General features: G+C 43.1%; 1 pseudogene; it reads right to left on the bottom strand.

The window, feature by feature from the left end:
* Positions 1–3,316: 3,316 nt before the first annotated feature.
* Positions 3,317–23,230, bottom strand: LOC132820606 (NXPE family member 3-like; annotated as a pseudogene).
* Between the last annotated feature and the right edge of the window lie 764 nt (positions 23,231–23,994).

Below are 23,994 nucleotides of genomic sequence, written 5' to 3'. Positions count from 1 at the left end.
GTTTTTACAGGATTTGAGCGTTAGGATGTTGAATCAAGGTAACTGTGGGAGTCGGTGTGTTTGTAGTCAACCTTGTGGCCAGCCTATCACCAGAAATGGAAACAGAGATGTCAAGGAAGGGAAGGGAGGAGTTAGAGATACACCAGGTGAAGGTGATGGCAGGGTGGAAATTAGAAGTGAAATCAATTAACTTTTCCAATTCTGGATGAGAGAGGGAAGCAGCACTGATGATGTCGGAGGATATATCGGAGAAAGCATTGTGGATGAGGCTCTGACCTGCTCTCGGGTTAGGTATTGATAAGAGTATTGTAATGGTAATGCTATTTGAATGTCAAGGTATAATTAGATTGTCTCTTGTTAGAGATTAACTGGCATTTGTGTCATGCAAATGTTATTTACCACTTGTCAGCCAAGCCTGGACATTGTTCAGGTCCTGTTGCACTTGAACATTGACTGTATATCTGAGGAGTTTCAAATGATGCTGAACATTGTTTAATCATTGGCAAACATCCCTACTTCTAACCTTATGGTGGAGGGTAGGTCATTGATGCAGCTGGTGGAGGTAGCTGGGTCAAGGACACTACCCAAGAAAATCCTACAGCGATATCCTAGAGCTGAGATGACGGACCTCCAACAACCATAACCATCTTCCTGTGTGCCAGGTATGACTCCAGTCATGACAGTTTGCCTCCTGATAACATTGATTCCTGTTTTGATAGGTATCCTTGATGATACACTTTGTCGAATATGACCTTCATGTTAAGAGTTGTCATTCCCACCTCACCTCCTGAATTCAGCTCTTTTATCCATGCTTGACCCAAGGCTATAATGAGGTCAGGAGCTGAATGGTCATAGTGAAACCCAGACCAGGCTTCAGTGAACAGATTATTGCTGAGTGAAGTGCTGCTTGATAACACTGCTATTGATACCTTTTATTATTTTACTGATGATTGTGGGTAGGCTGATTTGCCCATATTTTTGCGCAAAGGAAACACTTGGGCAATTTTCCACATTGTTGGCCAGTGACATAGCTGCATTGGAACAGCATGGCTATTCAGAAATATCTCTCTTCCACCTGGATGTGCTGGGACTGGGCTGATGGTGTTATTTTTGTATCTGAAAGTGTAAAGGAGAAGGGAGGGGTGAAGCGAGGAAGTGGGGTGGTTGGGTGGAGTTGCAGGGTCACATCACCAACAGCTTGGACATCGTACCAGAAACAGAGGCAGCAGTGAGAAGGGTCATTAGACAGTAACATTTCATCATCATGAATTGACTGTAAATTTCTTTGGGGACTCAGTCTTTCATTATAGAGTTCCTTTAGGGGCTGTCCATTATCCAACTGATCTAATCTGTTTTAATTTGGCTTTACTTATTTCATGGATTTTTGATAAGGGAATGAACCAGTTAACACAAACTAGCACTTGACCAGCACTGAACATTCAGAAACAGTACTCCCTTGTCCCACTGTGATGTCAGCAGGATGCTTCGCCAGAATGGGTGGCTGATGGGTCCTGAAAGGAACATGCCCGAACTGAAACTAGGCTCAAGAAACCCCAGCCTTGATTTTAAATCTTCCCCAGTATAGGCTCCTCCTGAAACCATTTCTGATTAGTTTTGTTAAACGTTTGTAGGGTTTTATTTTTCAAGTGCCGGGGAAGCAATGGATTGCCTCACATTTGAATGAATGGCTGGCTGTGTACACACAACATGGAGTTTAACAGCAAGTAAGAGCAACAAGTGTTCAGTTCATTTCCAGCTCCGGCAATTTACTTTCTCAAAGGAACTGACAATGAAATACAGGAGGATGCTGTTAAATACCAGTGTGGTCGCTGTAAATGAAGAAATCAAGATCCAGGGCACAGTGAGCATTCTGTGCTGGAAGCCTTGCTCATGGAGGTGGGCAGTGGATGGACACCATGTTTCCCAGAAAGTGGAATGCCTCAGAAGTGAGTGGGAGGAGATATCCAGGAGGGTCAATACCACAACCACCTGGCAACACTGTTAGAATATGTTCAACGTCCTCACATTGGTGGCCAACGTTCGTGTCTCTGCACATTTTTTGCCTGAATAAACAACTGGAACCTCATATTGATCAATGTATCATAACCCCATTACTCAACCAGCAACATTTCCTCGGACTGTCACAGAATATTTCCATGTTTAAACACATCCTGTGATCCCAGATCAGCAGATCCCAAACTCACATCCACCTCTCCCCATCTCCACATACCTCCAGCAATAAGCCTGAAGGAAGAGGGAGAGAGACAGTAAACCACACAAGGGATATGGAGGCACTGTCATTTGATCTTAGCATTACAGCCACCAGCTCAGAATTGGGACTGACCATAACCGAGAGGTTCGACAGAATCAGGATCAGTACATGGTGAGTGGCTGGCAGGAGTGGACTCCAAACAGACCAAGGGGAGGGGCATCAAGTGAATCAGCTCACTGCTTGGGAAGGTCACAGACGAGTTCTGTTGGAGAGAACTCTTACAGGAACATTGGGAGGGCAGTACAGAGAGCCTTGGTGAGCATGCTCACTGAGAGACTTGATGTACTGGCCTCCTGGCACTGTCAGGGCTTCTGGAGGATACAGAGGACATCGTGTAGATCTCAGAGTCTATCTGTTCCACTGTGAATGTGGAGGCAAGCTCCATGACACAACAAATGGTCCCAGCTCTAATGGAGAATGTCTTAACTGCATTCTCAGTGCATCATCTCAGATGATATTAACCCACCTGTAGAGAAAGGTAAACATCGTCCTGAGAAACCACCCTCCAGTTCCTCGTGGAAGCAGAAAGATGGAAGGAGCAGTGAGGCTGCCTCAAAATGAAGTCCTCATGGCTGCTGTCAGGGTAGTGGGCATTCACTAACCAGCTGTACATAATCACACCTCAACTGCACATTAATTACACAGTGACACATGTGTGTGTGCGTGTGTGTGAGTGATAGAGTGTGTGTGCGTGCATGTGCGTGTCTGTGTGCAACAGGACATGTGTGTATTTGCTAGACGATATGTGTGAGAGAGGGAGCATTTGTGTATGTGGGACAATGTGTGTGGACGTGAATGATGTATTTGTATGAGAGGGAGTGGAGAGGGGCAGGTGCTCATGTTGGTAAATGTTTGATCAGGTTGAGTGAAGTGCACAGGTGCTCAGTTGGCATGTTCAGATCAGGTTTTTTAGACAAGTTCAGATAGTGATATCCATTATCAATGATGACGCAAAGCCCTAAAGATATGAATGTATTATTTATTTATTGAAGCACATGATTTTAAAAAGAAGGCCTGGTTAGAACTGACCTAATACAAATTTCATCATTTTACAGAACGACACACATATGAAAGAAACACATCTATTTCATTCTTTACAATAATTGCCCCAGGGTGTATATTGTGAGGAAGGTAATGTGCTATTGTCATCTCCCAGGCATCTACAAATACCACGTTGATGCCTGTGAACATCTCCCTTATCACTGAATCAATCTGATAAGCGTACCAGTCACTGTAATAGGTAACGAGCTGTGGGGGCTGTTCCCGGACATTGGCCGTCTTTATTACAACCAGTGTATCCGGATTCCTGTTAAGTAACTGTAGAATTGACCTCCTGACATTCTGTATTCTTCGAATATAGACTTCAAAAGGAAAAGGGGTGTAATGGGCCATTAGGGTAATGGCTATAACTGTGTTTCCTCCTCCTCTAATTTCATCCAGTACATTTGAAATGTAACGCAGGTGTCTTGGAAAGGTGGGGAATTGGATGGGAAGACCATGAGGATAAAATTCTGCCACAATGTTGTTCTCCATGTTCACTGCAAGATGAGGACCAATCTTGATAGGATTACCAAGATCCAATCTCTTGAGATCTAAAACACAGAAAGTAGAACTACTGGCATTCAAATCCACAATATTGCTGATGTTCATAGATTTTGGAAGTGGAGGGCTCCCTATTGCGGGCAGCAAATCTCAAAATTTGTGTAGAGATTTTCCAGAACATTATTGTAATGAATGAGTTACAGACTTGAAATGTACAGCAGGATCGTGCAGCAAACAAAGACAAGCTGCCAGTAAGTACAAATAAGAAATAAGCACAAAACTCCTATATTTCATTAAATTTGCCTTCAGCTATTGTATGGGAGTTTCCATTTTCTTTGCTTACATCGATATGTCATTCTCCATTGAAGAGGGAAGCAGAATGAGGACCTGTTCCCAGTGTTCTGCTGACTCCACAGTAACAAGTTATCAGTGTCAGATTATTTTCATCCTCCCGATAACGAAACCTTTCTGAGGGAGTGAATGGAAATTAGAAACTAACTTTATGAGATCATAGAGGATAGAACATCTGGGAGACCATCACTGTTAATTGAGTGAAATTCAATCAGAATTTACTCAGAGTCAAGTTAGTAAATTAATGCATTATTGATCACACTGTGATCCTTAAGAGATCATTAACATGAGCCCTACTCAAGCCCACCCTACAGGTCAGCAGCTGCACGTCAACTTCCAAGACTTTGGCCTTCCTGTTATTAGAGAAGGCACTAAAAACTGTTCTGTTATATTTCACAGTGCACATTTCAATATACCCTTATGACACAAGTGAATGATAATCATCACTGCATTACGGAAGTGATTTGAGGGTATGTAGGTCTTGGACCTGACTGACTGTGTGGTGTTTGCACATTCTCCCTGTGTCTGCGTTCATTTCCTCTGGGTGCACCGGTTTCCTCCCATGGTCCGAAGGTGTGCAGGTGAATTGGCCATGCTAAATTGCCCAATGTGTTCAGAGATCTGAGGTTAGGTACATTAGTTGGGGGAAATGTAGAGTAGTAGGGTAGGGGAATGGGTCTGAGTCGGACACTATTTGGATGGTTGGTGTGGACTTGTTGGGCCAAGTGGCCTGTTTCCACACTGTAGGGTTCTATGATTCTATGTTTATGCCCTATCCTCTCACAAAGGTTGCTTGAAATATTGATGACTACTGAAGCATTCTCCGCAGTTGTAATCAAATGGCTTAATGTTACTGTGAAATGGCTCAAAAAACATTTTTTGTGTATAATTGCTCGCTGCAATAATATTGGATTCTTCAATACTGTGACATTCATACTCAGTTTTTTTTACGTTAAAGAAGCTTACATCAGCATTGCTGCATCATATAGAATATCTTACTGGAAGCAAAATGAATGTAATAATTGCATATTATAGTCAGTTTTAATAAATATCTGTTGGGTCTTTCAATTCCATGTTATCTTTGCTTAATTTCTTACGTTACAAGGGATGACAAGTGTGGTCACACTAGATAAAGAAACTTTGCTGGAGAACAAGCTCACATCCTGATTATTCATTTCCACAAATAAACTATTATCTTATTGGCAGATATTTAGAAACATAATTGAAGCTCAAGTAGAAAACAGCTGTGGACATAAGACCATAAGGTGTTGTGAACCTTCGGTATTTAGGGTAAGAACACAAGAAATTGAGGAAGGAGTAGATCATCTGGCCCTTCAAGCTGATTCTGCCATTCAATAAGATCATGGCTGATCTTTTCGTGTCCTCAGCTCCACTTACCTGCCCTCTCATTATAACCCTTAACTGCTTTACTGTTCAAAAAATTAACTATCTTGGCTTTAAAACCATTCAATGAGGAAGCCTCAATTAGTTTGCTGGAAAGGGAATTCCATAGATTCATAACCCTCTGAGTGAAGAAGTTCCTTCTCAATTCAGTCCTAAATCTGCTCCTCCTAAAGGGAGGCTATGTTATCTTGTCATTTGTTTCACCTGCCAGTGGAAACAACCTCTCTACTTCCAGTTAAAAATCACACAACACCAGGTTATAGTCCAACAGGTTTAATTGGAAGCACACTAGCTTTCGGAGCGACGCTCCTTCATCAGGTGATAGTGGAGGGCTCGATCATAACACAGAATTTATAGCAAAAATTTGCAGTGTGATGTAACTGAAATTATACATTGAAAAATTGATTGTCTGTTAAGCCTTTCATCTGTTAGAATACAGTGATAGTCTCACTTCCTTCATGTGTAAATCACAAAACCCTTCTTTTCAAAGTTGCATTCTCTGGTTAGCTGTTAACAATGGTGATAGCTAGACAATATGTTGAAGGTGTTAGCCCCCTGTGCTCTCTGTCTATGGCCTGATGTTTAGATTGATTCTAATCTAAAAAGTGAGATAACAGTGTTTTACATAAATTCATGCAGTTTTTAAGCTCAGAGTTCTACATGAATATAAGCAGTTTTTGAGCAAAGTGCAATGTAACTCTGCAAGTACAAATTCACCCCACAAAATATATGTGTGCATGTGGGTCTTTGTCTGTGCGTGTGTTGTGTGTTTGTGTGTGTGTGTGTGTGTGTGTGTGTGTGTGTGTGTGTGTGTGTGTGTGTGTGTGTGTGTAGGAATATCTGTGTGTGTGTGTGTGTAGTGCAATGGTGATCACCTGTAATGTGACATGAACCCAAGGTTCCGGTTGAGGCCCTCCCTACGGGTACGGAACTTAGCTATCAGCCTCTGCTCGGCCACTTTCCTCTGCTGCCTGTCCCGAAGACCACCTTGGAGGATGGTCATCTCTACTTCCACGTTATCTATTCCCTTCATAAATGTATATGTTTCTGTAAAATAATCTTCTAAATTCCAATGAATATAATCCCAGTTTATTCAGTCTCCCCTCGTCATCCAAACCCCTCAACTCCGGAATCAACTTAGTGAACCTCCTCTGCACTCCTTCTAGTGCCAGTACATCCTTTCTCAAGTAAGGAGACAAATTACTGCACACAGTACTCCAGGTGTGGCCTCTCCAGCACCCTCTACAGCTGCAGCATAACCCCCAACTTTTAAACTCAATCCCTTTCGCAGTGAAGGGCAAAATTCCATTTGTGTTCCCAATTACCCGTTACACCAACCTTCTGTGATTTGTGTACAAGGACACCCAGGTCGTTTTGCACACAAGCATGCTGCAATTTCTTACCATCCAAGGAATATTTCTTTTGACTTTAATTCATATTGAAATGGATGACTTCACATTTATTAACATTATACTCCATCTGCCAGATCTCCCACTCGCTTAATCTGTCTATGCCCCTTTGCAAAGTTTCACAGTCTTCTGGATTCAGAGGAATTGATAAGATCCTTGATAAGTACTTTGCATCAGTATTTACCAAGAAGGACATGAATGATGACAGGATTAGGGAGGGGTATGTTGATATTCTAGGGCATGTTGATATTAATAAGGAGTAGGTGAATTGTGTCTTGATAAACATTAAGGTAGATATGTCCCCATGGATTGATGGGATCTATCTCAGGCCACTGAGGGAAGCATGGAAGGTGGCTTGACAGAGATCTTTGCATTCTCTGTAGCCACAGGTAAGGACCCAGACACTGGAGAAGAGCCAATGTTATTCCTTTGATAAAGAGGGCCAACAAGGTTAACCAGGAAATTATAAGCCGGTGAGCCTCACATCAGTGGTCCAGCAAATATTGGAAAAATTCTTAAGGGGAGGAGTTACTTGCACTTGGACCTATTTGGAATACTCAGCATGGCTTTGTGCCGGCAAGTTCTTGTCTCACAAATTTGATTTATGTTTTTGAGGAACTGACAAAGATGATTGATGAGGGCAGGGCAGTGGACATTGTCTGCATGGAATTTACTGAAGCATTTGACAAGGTCCCTCTTTGTAGGCTTGTCCATAAGATTAAGTCTCATTGGATCCCGCAGTGAGTCAGCATGGTCTTAGAAGATAAAGGGTAGTTTGAACAAAGTAAGGAGTGCAATTGACAAATTTCAAGTGTCATATATGCATCTCTTGTGCAAACTATGATACAAAGAAGCCTTTGCTGATCTTACTAATGTTGATCTTGCCTAGCACCTGCCCGGTGCAACTTAACCTCTCTGCCTCTGTTGAAGTATTTTCACCTGATGTATATCCTTGCTTACTATGATCTGCCTGAACTTTTTATAAACAAAGCTTCTCACTGTATACAAGTAGACTTGACAATAAATAAACTGAATCAAATCAAATCAGATCATAAAGAGAGCGAGAGTTGAAGTGTGTGGTGTTAGAATAGCACAGCTGGTCAGGCAGCATCTGAGGAGCAGGAGAATCGATGTTTCAGGCATAAGCATCAGGAATGAAGGGCTTATGCCCAAAACATCAATTCTCCTGCTCCTTAGATGCTGTCTGACCAGCTGTGACTTTCCAGCACCACACTCTTTGACTTTGATCTCCAGCACCTGCAGTCCTCACCTTCTTCATAAAGAGAGCTAGACAGGCCAACAGACAGAGAGATACAGGCCAACAGATGGACAGGTGGATGGAAGGACATACAGGCAGTCACACAGATTTTCATATTTGTACAAACCTAGAGAAACAAACGGACAGACACAATAATCGCCTAACCTGGAACTGTATGATTCAAGCATTTAAACCACTGACGCATAGTGGAATCTCCGAACAGATAAACTTTTTTTCGACTAAGACAGTCTGTCATTTTTGCACGAGTGTCAAAGTAATAAGTATTGCAGATCGTTGACATCCACTGGTTCTTATAATAAAAACCAGATGGTGATACAATGGGCTGTCCTCGGACACATTCTCCAAGAGCCGGAGCTAAAAGTAAATGGAGAAAGACAGAAAAATCACGATGCACTACACCTTCAGTTATCAATATATTTTCATTCATTTAATCACAGATTCCATGGTAGTAGCAATCCCAGGAGGACCATTAGCTGGTGCTACAGGAAGTACACATGCACAGTGAGAAAATGGATCTGAGTAATATTCTGAACAAGGCTGTGTCAGTGGGTAAATACGCCACTTGTTGTCACTGAGCTGTCATGAGAAGGAAGTCAGCTGCAAATGTGTTGCTGGTCAAAGCACAGCAGGTTAGGCAGCATCTCAGGAATAGAGAATTCGACGTTTCGAGCATAAGCCTGATGAAGGGCTTATGCTCGAAACGTCGAATTCTCTATTCCTGAGATGCTGCCTAACCTGCTGTGCTTTGACCAGCAACACATTTGCAGCTGTGATCTCCAGCATCTGCAGACCTCATTTTTTACTTATGAGAAGGAAGTCCCACTGTTAATCCTTGGTCTGCACTGGGAGAGCTCAGCTCAGCAGGGTGATGGTAAGGCCACTACACAGGATAAATGTGGAAAATGTGATCATGTTCCATTAAATATAGTGTGCTGTGTATATGGCTATCCATTAGACTGCTTAAGTTTCTCCAGAAAAGAAGAGCAAATGATTTGTGAAACTAACACGTCATTCTCACATCATAACTATTGGCTTCTTTGGATTAGTTTCCAGTCCAAGTTCTTTTCACTGACAATAGCTGTGTTCTGTAATTCTTGATATATGAAAGCATCTTTGCACAGGAAAAAAAAACGAATGAATTCCAAAAATTCAGTAAAGTATTTCACTGAAATTACAGTCTGTATTTCCTTTTTCAATGTAAGACTCTTTCTGAATGACAGAAGGACTGTTGGCAATAGCTCTGCTGTTGACCTGATGTCCCTTATTCCTGTTCAAAGCACAGCAGGTCAGGCAGCATCCAAGGAATAGGAAATTCGACGTTTTGGGCATAAGCCCTTCATCAGGAATGAGGAGAGAGTGCCAGACAGGTGAAGATAAAAGGTAGGGAGGAGGGATTTGGGGGAGGGGCGATGGAGATGTGATAGGTGGAAGGAGGTCAAGGTGAGGGTGATAGGTCGGAGTGGGGTGGGAGCAGAGAGGTTAGGAAGAAGATTGCAGGTTAGGAGGGCGGTGCTGAGTTGAGGGAACCGACTGAGACAAGGTGGGGGGAGGGGAAATGAGGAAACTGGAGAAATCTGAGTTCATCCCTTGTGGTTGGAGGGTTCCCAGGCGGAAGATGCAGCGTTCTTCCTCCAACCGTCATGTTGTTATGTTTTGCCGGTGGAGGAGTCCAAGGACCTACATGTCCTCAGTGGAGTGGGAGGGAGAGTTAAAGTGTTGAGCCACGGGGTGGTTGGGTTGGTTGGTCCGGGCGTCCCAGAGGTGTTCTCTGAAGCGTTCCGCAAGTAAGCAGCCCGTCTCCCCAATGTAGAGGAGGCCACATCGGGTGCAGCGGATGCAATAGATGATGTGTGTGGAGGTACAGGTGAACTTGTAGCGGATATGGAAGGATCCCTTGGGGCCTTGGAGGGAAGTGAGGGAGGAGGTGTGGGCGCAAGTTTTACATTTCCTGCGGTTGCAGGGGAAGGTGCCGGGGGTGGAGGTTGGGTTGGTGGGGGGTGTGGACCTGACGAGGGAGTCACGAAGGGAGTGGTCTTTGCAGAATGCTGATAGGGGAGGGGAGGGAAATATATCCCTGGTGGTGGGGTCCGTTTGGAGGTGGCGGAAATGACGGCGGATGATAACACTGTATACAGAGGTTGGTGGGGTGGTAGGTGAGAACCAGTGGGGTTCTGTTTTGGTGGCGGTTGGAGGGGCGGGGCTCAAGGGCGGAGGAGCGGGAAGTGGAGGAGATGCAGTGGAGGGCATCGTCGATCACGTTTGGGGGGAATCTGCAGTCCTTGAAGAAGGAGGCCATCTGGGCTGTGCGGTGTTGAAACTGGTCCTCCTGGGAGCAGATGCGGCGGAGACGAAGGAATTGGGAATATGGGATGGAGTTTTTACAGGGGGCAGGGTGGGAGGAGGTGTAGTCCAGATAGCTGTGGGAGCCAGCAACACATTTTCAACTGTGATCTCCAGCATCTGCAGACCTCATTTTTTACCCTTATTCCTGTTCCCCAAGTATAGATTACTTGAGGGGATTTTCATGATCAGCACTGACATAAGTGGATGGTAGGGGATCATTGGCCTGTTTGGAGAAATGTAGTTTGAGGTGCATTGCAGTCTTTGTGGGCAGCATGGTGGCACAGTGGTTAGCACTGCTGCCTCACAGTGCCAGAGACCCGGGTTCAATTCCCGACTCAGCTGACTGACTGTGTGGAGTTTGCACGTTTTCTCCATGTCTGCGTGGGTTTCCTCCGGGTGCTCCGGTTTCCTCCCACAGTCCAAAGATGTGCAGGTCAGGTGAATTGGCCATGCTAAATTGCCCGCAGTGTTCGGTAAGGGGTAAATGTATGGGTGGGTTTCGGGTCGGCGTGGACTTGTTGGGCCGAAGGGCCTGTTTCCACACTGTAAATAATCTAATCTAATTTCCTAAGCCAAGTGAACTTGTCAGTAAGTTTTTTTTCCAGTTAGGCTAAAACATTAAAGGCATGGTAGATAACTTGAATCTACCATGCTAATTATCAATTTCGTCAAGTTTCATGAAGGGTTCTTCCCCATGGGGTCTAGCAAGTTTTCATGTGCTATGTCCAACTTCACCTCATGCTCTACTTATCTCTCTGGCCCCTCTTTACTGATGCTAGCTGAACTTCCCCATTTGCCATAGCTGGAAGTACACATCAATGCCTGGAGATCGTGGTTTACCCTGGCATTATTGGTGTCAGTGTTCTAGTGTACCCGGATGAGCATTCCCAAGCTGCCTGCATGGTGACTGACATTTGCCCTAGAGATTTTGGATTGGGTAAAATTGTTGGCTCTTCTTGCAGATAGTAATCTGGAGACCCTAGTGGATGTGGTTGTGCAGAGACAGGAGTCTTCTTTACTGAGGACCACTGGAAGATACTCAGGGATACTTCAGGAAGTAAGAGATATTCTTCCAACCTGGTCAAAGGTTGCTTCCTAGGTAATTGCTGTCTCCAGTGACTGGAGGAATGCCCATGAATGTCGAAAGAAAGTCAGTTACTCTCTCCACACAGCCAGGTTCAGTGTTGCCATCTGTTCTCTGCGACCGTATGCATTAACTTTGCATCTGCTACTGTGCACACTCCCATCCAAGGCTCATGCTGTATCAGTTTAACTAGTGAATGTAACATCTTCCCTTACTTGTTCTCATCTACCCCCAAAGCTGCACACGATTCGTGCTTCACTGAGATGCCCATTCTCTTACTTGGGACACCTCACCATCTTTCTCCCACCTGAACTTGCATCAGTACAGCAAATGTTTTATTAATCAGCAGCAGTGGGACCAGGAGCATGCCAATTTATCAATATTCTTGAGAACCAAGAGGTTCGCCTAACCACAGTAAACCTTCAGCAAGCGAAGCTTTGAGATATCAATGTACCTCAACAAATCTATGTAAATACATCAACACACCACCTAAAATCAATGTAACAATACACAGTAAGTAAAAGAGATGTAATGCAGCGAGTATACACATCACTGTGATACTTCACTTACAGCATAAATACTCAGACATCGCAGTCAATCATGATATTTGAGGTGTATATTTTTGCTGGTTTATCAAGAGCACTGGTTGATAAGAAGCCAGTTAAACCATATTTGCTGTACTATTCGGTGAGCCACACGTTTTCATCTCAATCCCTCCCTTTCACTCAATCCAGGAGTAAATGGTCCACAGTAGGGCTGGAGAAAGAGCCTGGATGGGTCGTGTGGTGCCTGACATTTGGCTTCTCATTCCCTGAGGCCCTCACAGGAGAAGACCATGACAGATTGTGCAGGGATGCTGAGACATCCATGACCTGCCAACTGAGCAAGTGTCATTCTCACATTAACCCTACTGTCAGTGACACTCATCCCAAACAACCTGTCACCATGTGCCACAACATTTTTTTTTGATTTTTGCAGATACCAACATGGTCTCAATGGTCAAGTAGGCTGCCTATATGAATCCAGAATCTATGAGGAGCAAGGTACAGTGGGCTCAGAGAAAGTATGAGCAGGACTCCTGCACTCCACATCAGATCAGATATAAACATCACACTCAGATATATTGGGAGGGAAAGATAAACAGAAAAGCTTTTGAGGGCACATTGGTAGCCAGAGTGACATTGCACTGTATATCAAGTTTGTAAACATACATGCACTGTTTCACATTACAGACCAGATATTCTGAAGAGTGGTAGTCTCATGCAAATTGCTCCTCTATTGTTTTCTTTAAATGAAAAACAGAAAAAAAAAGCAAAAGTAAGAGAATGGCAGATGGAAACGGAGGAACTCTAGGCTTGGGACCCAGACACAAACTACACCCCACTGCCACAACTCCCTTTTTGTCTAAAGACCATTTTGTTCTTCTTTTTGATGGTTTAAGATTCTTTTGTCCAATGGTTTATTCAGATTTGAAGACAGGAATCTGTATCCCCAAACACCAGGTTGTATGGGGCAGCACTCTCTGTGTAGCTTGCCACTACTTTGGAAGTGATGAGAGTAAAACTTCTGACATCAATCTTTCTTGCAATGTTAGTCTATGATGCTTAAGTGATGAAGGGTTAACCATAATAAGCTTTCTGCAAAAAGGCCTGAATTTGAGTAACAAGAGGTGGTTTATAACTCATAATAACAGGTTGATACAACTGTAGATGTTTTTATATATATATATATATATATATATATGATGAATGAAGTTATTGTATTAATGTAACAAGTGAATGTAGACAGGAGGTAGCCCAAGAATATGTTTAGCTCTGTTATTTCTCAAACCAATAGTAACAGTTTGAATTTTACAGTTACCACTGACTCCACTAAATTCTATAAATGAGTTGCCAGCCTTTTGTCCCTAACCAACATTCCCAGTGTAAACAGCAGTCATCACCCAGAACCAGCTTCACTGGGTGTGTCATTTCATTCACAAACCTGACACCAACTTCCTGAGCAACTGCTTTTCTCTGAACATCACGGTAAGAGATTCCCAGGAGAGTAGAGGAGATGCTTCAGTGATATTATCGAAGCATGATGTGAAGAGATTCTCAATGAGCCTAGCTCACTACCACTCAGAATGGAGAATAGGCTTTCAGGGAAGCAATGAGTGATTGGACAGACTTCGGTCAGTGAATGTGGAGGCCCAAGTAAAGCCAGTGGATGGAGCACACAGCAACCTCTGAGTAACTCAACTATTCAATCCTTCAAACACCAAGATCATAGAGTTTGCAGGTCATCCATCAGACTTGTCAGCCCTCTTAGAATGTACTGAAATATGCCATCCTCAATTCTGAGGATTTACCTAAGAGAGGTGGCAAGATATCTTCAATCTTAGTTTTTGATGTCACCTCTCCAATAAGATGAGAGAAAATATTGAACAAATATGGTTCAATGAGAATTATCAGTATGAGTGAATGAATAATTGACTGTGCTATTCCATATATCTCAATTTATCAGAATTGATAATTAACAGACAACCCGTGTCGAGCCTTGTGTAGTAAAATATCCCAAGGCCTTTCATCAAATTATCACTAGATGAAACTTGGCACCAAGTCAGCAAAAGACATTAGGAGAAGTGAACAAAAGCTGAATTAAATAGGTAGGCATTAAATAGAATCATCAAGAAGGAGGGAAAGGTAGCAAGGTAGATAGAAAGGGATTCGAGAGCTGCTGGTCTAATAGCTGAAGACATTGGGCCAAGGGACATGAGGGAGATGTATGAGAGGCCCCAGAATCTTAGAGTCCTACCATATAGTGTCACATCTATATTAAAACAAAGGCTATTTTACACTATTTATCTGCACAGGTATCATTGTCTGATGGGTTCTTCCTAAGTTATGATGCCTCTAGAAGTGCATAAACAATGCAGTTAATTAACAAATCAGCAGGTCTATGGTGTCACTGACTCAGATTTGAAAAAAAGTGAGATCTTGGAGGATAATGGGCCTGGAGGAAGTTACAGAGGTAGGGAGAGGTGAGACAGGGAAGTATTTATATACAAGGATGCTAGCATGAATATTGTGACCATTCTCAGTGGGATTTTGTTTGTATCATGACTGTTAGGCATCGCTGAATAGGACAGTAATCACTTCCTGATCCTACTTCCCTCAACAGATTGCAGATGAGCTGTCTGCTTGCACTACAGAAGTCCATTTAGAATCCTAGAGATCCATAACATGGAAACAGGCCCTTCAGCTCAACTTGCCCATGCAACGCAGTTTTCACAATTGTACTAGACCTATTTGCCTCCATTTGGTCCATATTCCTCCATACCTATCCCGTCCATTTACCTTCTAAATGTTCCTTAAATTATTAAATTGTACTCGCTTCCACCTCTACCTCCAGATACTCAGCACCCTCTGTGTGGAAAAACTGCCCCTCTGGACTCTTATGTACTACTTCTGTCTCACCTTAAACCTATGCCATCTAGTTTTAGACTTCTCTACCATGAGGTAAAGATGGTGGCTATCTACTTTACCCTCTTGTGATTTTATAGACTCTATAAAGTCACCCTTCAGTCTCTTACAATTAAGGGAAAAAAGTCCCAGCCTATCCAACCTCTTCATATAACTTAAACCTTCTGGTGCAGGCAGCGTCCTATTAAATATTTTGCGCATTCCTTCTAGTTTAATATTGTTTCTTAAGTAGGGCAACCAGAATGGCATACGGTACTGCAAATGTGACCTAACCAACATCTTGTAAAGCTGCAACAAGACATCCCAATTCCAATACTCAATGTGATTTATTTCCCCACATTCCCTTGCATCTATGCCTTTCTGGATGGTGAATACAGGGTACTGAGAGAAATGTTCATTTAGGCTCTCACCCATCTCTTGTAGATCTTTAAGAGGCCCTAATCTCTGCCCAATTACTCTTTTTCCCTCCATGTACTTATAGATGATTTCATGTAGGTACCACACAATGCTTTCAGGAAGGCAGTTCCAGGGTTTTGACCCAGTGACATTAAAAGAAGAGCATACTAGCTCCAAGTTATGATTGTACGTGTGGACATTGGAAAATAATTTGTGGCCAGTGGTGTTGCCATTGCTGCCTTTGTTGCACCACAAGGAGGAGGTTGTCTAGCTAATCATGTGGAAAAGTGTGCAGGTTGTCCTACAAAACAGGACATATTCAAGCTGGGAAATTACTGCTGCATCAGTCTGCCCTTGATCATCAGTAATGTGATGGAAGATGAAGCTACAGAAGTGATTGCTGGACCCCTTGCTGAGATATTCGTATAATTGGTAGCCACAGATGAGGTGACGGAAGATTGGAGGTTGGCTAACGTGGTGCCATTTTTTAAGAAAGATGTTAAAGAAAAGCCAGGAACTATAGATCGGTGAGCCTGACATCACTGGCAAGTAAGTCATTCGAGGAGATGCTGAGGGACAGCATTTACATGTTTTGGAAAGGCAAGGACTGATCAGGGATGGCCAACATGGCTTAGTGCATGGGAAATCGTGTCTCACAAACTCGATTGAGGTTTTTGAAAAAGTGACAAGGATTGATGCAGGCAGAACGGTGGGCTTTATCTATATAGACTTCAGTAAGGTGTTCAACAAGGTTCCACATGGTAGACTGGTCAGCAACATTAGTTCACATGGGATACTGGGTGGACTAGCAATTTAGATACAAAATTGGCTTCAGGTAGGAAATAAACTTTTGTGGTGGATGGTTGCTTTTCAAAATGGAGGCCAATGACCAGTGGTGTGTCACAAGAATTGGTTTTGGGTCCACTGTTTTTCATCATTAATATAATTAATTTGGATGGAAATATAGGAGGTATGACTAGTTAATTTAGAGAGGACACACATATTGTTGGCATCGTGGAGGTAACCTCAAAGTTTAACTGTACGTTGATCAGGTGGGCAGGTGGGCAAATCAGCCAAGGGGTGGCAAATGGAGTTTAATTTTGAAGAATACGAGGTGCTGCATTTTGGTAAGGCCAATGACGGCGAGCCTTAGACACTTAATGGTAAGGTCCAGGGAAGTATTGCCGAATCAAGAGACTTTGGCATGCAGGTTTGTAGTTCCTTGGAGATGGAGTTGCAGGTAGACAGGGTAATGAAGACGTTGTCCGGGACACTTGCCTTTTTTAGTCAGTGCACTGAGTATAGGGTTGGGAAGTCATGCTGTGGCTGGCCAGGAAATTAGTTAGGGGAGAAAGTGAGGTCTGCAGGTGCTGGAGATCAGGGCTGAAAATGTGTTGCTGGTTATTCCTCCAACCGTCGTGCTGGTATGGTCTGGCGATGGAGGCGTCCAAGGACCTGTATGTCCTTGGTGGAGTGGGAGGGGGAGTTAAAGTGTTGAGCCACGGGGTGGTTGGGTTGGTTGGTCCGGGTGTCCTAGAGGTGTCCTCTGAAACGTTCCGCAAGTAGGTCTTCCGAAAAGACCACTCCCTCCGTGACTCCCTCGTCAGGTCCACACCCCCCACCAACCCAACCTCCACCCCCGGGAACTTGCCCTGCAACCGCAAGAAATGCAAAACTTGCGCCCACACTTCCTCCCTTACTTCTCTCCAAGGCCCCAAGGGATCTTTCCATATCCGTCACAAATTCACCTGCACCCCCACACACATCATCTATTGCATCTGCTGCACCCGATGTGGCCTCCTCTATATTAGAGAGATAGGCCGCCTACTTCCGCCTAGGAACCCTCCAACCACAAGGGATGAACTCAGATTTCTCCAGTTTCCTCATTTCCCCTCCCCCACCTTGTCTCAGTCGAATCCCTTGAACTCAGCACCACTTTCCTAACCTGCAATCTTCTTCCTGACCTCTCCGCCCCCACCCCACTACGGCCTATCACCCTCACCTTGACCTCCTTCCACCTATCGCATCTCAATCACCCCTCCCCCAAGTCCCTCCTCCCTACCTTTTATCTTAGCCTGCTGGACACACTTTCCTCATTCCTGAAGAAGGGCTTATGCCCGAAACATCAATTCTCCTGTTCCTTGGATGCTGCCTGACCTGCTGCGCTTTTCCAGGAAATTAGTTAGGCCATGTTGGAATACTGCATTCAGTTCTAGTCTCCCAGTTGTAGGAAGGATGTTGTGAAACTTGGAAGGATTCAGAAAAGATTTATAAATATGTTAATCTCATAAAATTGAAAACGTGTTGCTGGAAAAGTACAGCAGATCAGGCAGCATCCAAAGAGCAGGAGAATCGACGTTTCAGGAATGAAGAAGGCTCATGCCCGAAACGTCGATTCTCCTGTTCCTTGGATGCTGCCTGACCTGCTGCGCTTTTCCAGCAGCACATTTTCAGCTCTGATCTCCAGCATCTGCAGTTCTCACTTTCTCCTAATCTCATAGAATCCCTATTTTGTGGAAATGGGTCCTTTGACCCAACAAGTCCACACGACCCTCCAGAGAGTATCCAACCCAAACCCATTCCCCCTACCCTGTATATACTCCTCACTAATACATCTAACCTACACATTTCTGAACACTGTAGGCAAATTAGCACAGCCAGTTCACCTAACCTGCACATCTTGGGACTGGGGAAGAAAACTGGAGCACCTAGAGGAAATGCACTCAGACACAGGAAGAATGTCCTCATGACCTGTCCCACCTGTCAATTTTCCTTCCCACCTATCCGCCCTACCATCCTCTCTGACCTCTCACCATTACCCCTTCCTCCATCCACCTATAGCACTCCCAGCTATCCTGTCCCCAGCCCCACTCCCTCCCATTTATCTCTCCACCCTCGAGGCTTCCAGCCTCATTCCTGATGAAGGGCTCCTGCCTGAAACATCGATTTTTCTGCTCCTTGGATACTGCCTGACCTGCTGTGCATTTCCAGCACCAATCTAATCTTGACTCTAATCTCCAGCATCTGCGGTCGTCACTTTCACCACAGGGAGAATGTGCAAACTCCACACTGACAGCTGCTGGAGGCTAGAATTGAACCCGTGTCCTTGGTGCTGAGAGGCAACAGTATTAACCACTGAGGCACCATGCCGCCCTATATTTTTAGAGTTGGAGGATTTCAGCTATTGGGAGAGGCTGAATAAGCTGGGGCTATTTTCCTTGGAGCATTGGAGGCTGAGGACTGACCTTGTAGAAGTTTATAAAATCATGAGCAGCATGGAGAGAATGAACAGTCAACATCATTTCCTCAATGCAGGGGAGGTCACAACTAGAGGGCATAGTTTAACTCGAGAGGGGAAAGATTTAAAAGGGACCAAAGGAGCAACATTTTCATGCAGAGGGAGGTGTGTGTATGGAATGAAATGCCAAAGGAGGTGTTGAAGTTTGGTACAATGACAATAGTTAAATGACAACTGGATGGGAATATGAATAAGAAAAGGTTTAGAGGGATATGGGCCAAATGCTGGAAAATAGGACTAAATTCATTTTGAATTTCTGGTCGGCATGGATGAGTTGGATTCTATGCTGTGAAGCTCTACAGCTCTATCAAATAACACTTAACCTACTGACCGATACTCAGGAGGAACACCTCTCTGCAGGTTGGAGTCATACTGAGGATAAAAGATTACGTTGAAGGGCAATCATCTCAGCTCCAGGACATCTCTTCAGGAGTTCCTCTGGGCAGTTTCTTCGGCACAGCCATCTTCAGCTCTTTCAATGATGTCCTTCCCTTCATCATAAGGTCAAAAGTGAGGAATGTTCACTGATAATTGTACAATGTTAAGTCACAACTCCTCAGATACTGAAGCCACCCTTATCCATAAGAAGGGCCATAAGACTGCCCTTAAGGCCTGGGCTGATAAATGACAAATAGCTTTCAAGCCATGCAAGTGCCAGGCAATGACCATGTGCAGTGAGACAGAATCTGACCATTCAATCATATAGCCATCGCTGAATGCTCTAATATCAGTATCTTGGGGACACTATTTGCCAGGAACTATACTGACCAGTACTCTGGCTACAGGAGCAGACATGAAGTTAGGAATCCGACCTCAAGTAAATTACCTCCTGACTACCCCAAGCCTGTCCACCATCTATAAGGCACAAGTCAGGTATGTGATGGAACAATCCTCACTTGCCTGGATGAATGCAGCTCCAACAACACTCAAGAAGCCTGACAACATCCAAGACAAAGCTTGATTGGTACTATATCCACAAATTAGATTAGATTTCCTATAGGGTGGAAACAGGCCCTAACGCCCAACAAGTTCACACTGACCCTCTGAAGAGTAAACCACCCAGATCCATCTCCCTCTGACTAATGCACCTAACATTATTGGCAATTTAGCATGGCCAATCCACCTGACCTGCACATCTTTTTGTTCTGTGGCAGGAAACTGGAGCACCCGGAGGAAACCCACGCAGACACAGGGAGAATGTGCAAACTCAACTTTAAGGCCATTGCTACGTCTGTAACGAGGAATGTCTCAATTCTCTCAGAGGATGATCTATGATAATTTGTTACTCAATTTCCATTCTTTCTTACAGTGAAAATGCATCGGAATTTTCTTAAATTAATGAAAGCGACAGATCAATGTACCACCAGACGTTGTAACCACTGTTATTCTTGAGAAAGTACTTCAAGTTCAACTAGTTAAATGATTTTCCCATGTTAAGGAGGCTGGTTCTATATCTGGTGTCTTTATTATAATTTGAGTTAGAAAGCAAATTCAGAAAACAATTATAAATGAAAGAACATTAATTGACATACCTTTGGAAATAACATTTCTCTTCTTCAATTAAGAGATTTTTCACATAACCTCCTTTAAAATGGTTGATACGAGCCGAGCAGGGAAGCTTCTCTGGTTTGTAACAGAACCAGGTCTCCCCAGTCTTGGGATCAGTAAAGTTACAGAGTGGCTCAGATGAAGGCAAATAAAGATTACATTCAGCAGTCTCTAAAATATCCTCATTTGGGAAGATACTTTGAAAATAAACTCTTGCGATTCATTCCTCACGTAGCCTTTTCAGTATTTGGATTCCTTCACTGGAATGAACCAATGAAATAGAGACTTCAACTTTCCCCGACCAAGATAAAGTAAAATTGATATAATAAATCCCATTTTGGTTATCTGTAACAGTTCCTGCTGAACCAGCTTTTAAAGCTGGGGTGTGGATCCGAGCTTGGAGATAGTCACCCCCGTATCGCTTTGGGTGACCATCAAATCACTCATCTGCAGCATCACTTGTATCTGATCCCCCACATGGAAAGTCTTTGCAGAATTTAAAATTACAAAATGAACGTGTGCTGGGTCACTGCTTTTCTGAGTAAAAAGTGAGGTCTGCAGATGCTGGAGATCAGAGCTGAAAATGTGTTGCTGGTTAAAGCGCAGCAGGTCAGGCAGCATCCAAGGAACAGGAAATTCGACGTTTTGGGCATAAGCCCTTCCTGATGAAGGGCTTCTGCCCGAAATGTCGAATTTCCTGTTCCTTGGATGCTGCCTGACCTGCCGCGCTTTAACCAGCAACACGTTTTCAGCACTGCTTTTCTGAAGCAGCAGAGTTGAGTGGTTTTGGCCATTCAATCATTTCCATAGCGAACGTTCCCTCTGATCTTTCTTCAGGGGTGAAGCTGTGAATCTGGTATCCACATTGTATCAGCCTGTCTGTCCAATGGGGATTCCTTGTCTCCACTTTCTGTCTCATGGTGTGATTAAACTTTGGAACTGCATATATCTTCCATTTGGACTCATATCCTGTAACTGCAGATTTGTCATACTGTGAAAAAACAAACTATTTTTCATGAATAATTGAGAATTTTTCAGAATTGCAGCATTAAAAGGTGAAATATTTCAATGAGGTAGTGAACATTAATTCAGCTATATACAGCAACCCAGCTCAGGAAAGGAAACAGATCATCAGAAAATCTAACTCTTGATTCCCTGACAGTGCAGTGATCTTCTCCTGAAAGTGACCATGCCAGGAAAGTTCCCAGTTTAATTCCCAGTCTGTGCAGAGTTGATTTCAGCACTGCTGAGATAGTGAGGGGAAAGTACACAATCAGTTTGTATTCCCAATTCTCACACTATGCAATGATGCCTGCCGGAAGAGCACAGGATGAGGCATAGCATGAGGAACAGACCTGGGCTTCAGTTTGAGATCCTGCCTCAGGTCAGGTGACTTGCAAATGAAGGTACAAGATCAGTGTGTAGAACTGGATCTCAGCGGGATTGGTTCTCATAACTTCAGTCATAATCTCAAATCATTTCATGAATCCATTTCTCAATTGATAAACATCCTTTACAAGGTTTAGGCCTGTCATGTTTTTTTTAACCACCAAGAGGTTGGCACCAGTGAATAATAGCAGCTTATTCACGTCATAACCAAAAGACAATTCCAGTCAATTGGTATAAAATCAGTTGTTTGATACAATGCAATCTACTTCACTGTTTACATTGTATAAATGTGATGAGGGGAATAAAAGGGAGTCAAGTGGGCATTGGATGATTATTTGAATAGGATTAATGTTTGAGTGTATGGGGAAAAGCTGCAGATTGGCACAAAGTGATGATGCTCAGTTGAAAAGCCAGTGCAGACACAATGTAACCATCCTGTGGTACAATTCCAAGAAGACACATGAATGCGGCCTAATGCCTGGTAGGCCCTTGTGATGCGAATGGAGAAGATGTTGATATTTCTAGGTTTATAATAGGCAGTGTGAATTCATTAAGCTATTGGTTTTGAGCTATTATTCACCAGAATTGATAGCCCAGTGTTCAACTGAATAGAGAACAATTTATCTCCCACCAGCACCCATCTTGTTTAATTCAGTTCAAGGAATTGGTCACTGCAATAGTAATGATTCTCTAGTTCATGTCATCTCTAAGTCAGGAGAATTGTCAGTTTCAAGAATAGCTTCTTCTCTGCCATTATTAGACTGATGAATGGACTCTCTAACCTCAGATAATGCTGATCTTAATAATGTTGATCTGCATGGTGCATCCCCTGTGTGGTGTCACCTGGATCTCTTTGTCCAAGTTTTAATTCCAGCCTATGGTCTGCATGCCTTTGCTTATAATGATCTGCCTGAATGGCTTGTAAACACAATTTCTCTGCACTTAGGTACACATGACAATAAAGAAACAAATCAAAGCAAATTTGGAAAAAAAAATCTTCATGTTGTTCAAAATGAAAAGGTTAAGGCAATAACATTCGTGAGAATTTCATGCAATCAGGAATTGTAAACTTCTGTCTGCAGTTCCACAAAAAGGTTATGGAAGAGCCATTTAAATAGAAACTTAAAGAGTGGAAACTGAGTATAATTTTGATGCACTCGAGTCTCTGAAACAGATGGCATTGGAAGCAATATTTTGACGTTTGTGTTAAAATCCTTCCAATCTTTTCTTTCTATTTACATTGCTTGGTTTGTTCTAATTTTTCCAGTTTATGTAATAAGCTTATGTTCTTTTGTTAAAGAGTATGTGCAACCTTGTGCAAATAATTATCAATGATGAGCCACCCCACTACCTGAATAAAACTAGTTTACATGCCAGTTATCAAACAAGGTTTCATTCTGGGATCTAACTTGTCCATTATTACCTTGAACTGGCATCATAACAAGAAACATTGTGGCCAAAATGAGGAGACACCTTCACAAAAATTGAACAAATTGGTTATAAAGAGCCATTTTGTTCCTAATGGTTGCTTAAAAGTGAAGTTGCCAAAGCATAGATAGTTTATGGAAAGGCTAAATAGCACCCAGCGACACAAAAATCAGGGTTATTTGAGAGTTTAGTGTGTTGAAGATAAAACATGAAATGTTGCAAAATTGTTAAAAGTAGTTTCTTCAGCAAGTTTGTTAAAGAAAGGGAAGAAATATGAATGGATAAAAGAATGTCAGAGGGTCAGAGAAAGCTTGAAAGCTTTACTAACTACCACACTGAATTCCATGGTGTCAAATTATGGGGAGAAACTGAAACTACAGAAGTTTGGTGTAAACCAGAACCTGCTGGAAATACACAGCAGGTCTCAGAGACTCTGTGCAGAGAGAAACAAAGTTAATGCTTCACTTGGAACATGAGGCTTATGCAGGAACTTGATCTTGTCTTGTACTTATCCACTTTACACCAGCAGCTCTCAACCTTTTCAGTTCTACATCCACTTTATCTCTCTTTGAGATATTGAACTCATATCAACCTATTCCTGGTTAGTTTCACTTCCCTTACATTTTGAAGGCAATTCAGGCCGCACTTATACACTTAATGGTAAGGTCCTGGGGAGTGTTGCTGAACCAAGGTTCATAGTTCCTTGAAAGTGGAGTCACAGGTAGATGGGATAGTAAAGAAGGTGTTTGGTATGCTTTCCTTTATTGGTGAGTGTGTAGAGTATAGG

The sequence above is a fragment of the Hemiscyllium ocellatum genome, chromosome 12 (genome assembly GCF_020745735.1).
Source record: "Hemiscyllium ocellatum isolate sHemOce1 chromosome 12, sHemOce1.pat.X.cur, whole genome shotgun sequence".
Lineage (NCBI taxonomy): Eukaryota > Metazoa > Chordata > Chondrichthyes > Orectolobiformes > Hemiscylliidae > Hemiscyllium > Hemiscyllium ocellatum.
Note: the sequence above shows the minus strand (reverse complement) of the source record. Positions and strands in the feature narration are given on the sequence as shown.